The 304-nt window shown below is 46.1% G+C and overlaps 1 non-coding gene across 1 annotated transcript; it reads right to left on the bottom strand.

Moving 5' to 3' along the window:
* Positions 1-107: 107 nt before the first annotated feature.
* Positions 108-226, bottom strand: LOC117102403. The gene has a single exon (XR_004444409.1). It is a non-coding gene; the product is annotated as a 5S ribosomal RNA (ribosomal RNA).
* Between the last annotated feature and the right edge of the window lie 78 nt (positions 227-304).

The raw sequence follows: 304 nt of genomic DNA, 5'->3' as shown, positions 1-304 counted from the left end.
AGGTCCATATTCTCAAAATGTTTGCACCTCAGCCCCAACTATGTGGGCCCGAGTTCGTGTGGACTTTCACGCACCCCTACTTTAAAATTTGGAGGAAAAATGTAAAAAGTTTACAGCACCCGGTATTCCCAGGCGGTCACCCATCCAAGTACTAACCGGGCCCGACGTTGCTTAAATTCGGTGATCGGACGAGAACCGGTGTTTTCAACGTAGTATGACCGTAGACACGTGAGTGGTATTTCCACTCATAGTTAATCTCGGCATATAGCATAATTATCCTGAAGCTCTGTGATTGATGACGTTT

This window comes from Anneissia japonica, unplaced genomic scaffold (genome assembly GCF_011630105.1).
Source record: "Anneissia japonica isolate Jap-2015-1 unplaced genomic scaffold, ASM1163010v1 scaffold183341_len712_cov108, whole genome shotgun sequence".
NCBI lineage: Eukaryota > Metazoa > Echinodermata > Crinoidea > Comatulida > Comatulidae > Anneissia > Anneissia japonica.
Note: the sequence above shows the minus strand (reverse complement) of the source record. Positions and strands in the feature narration are given on the sequence as shown.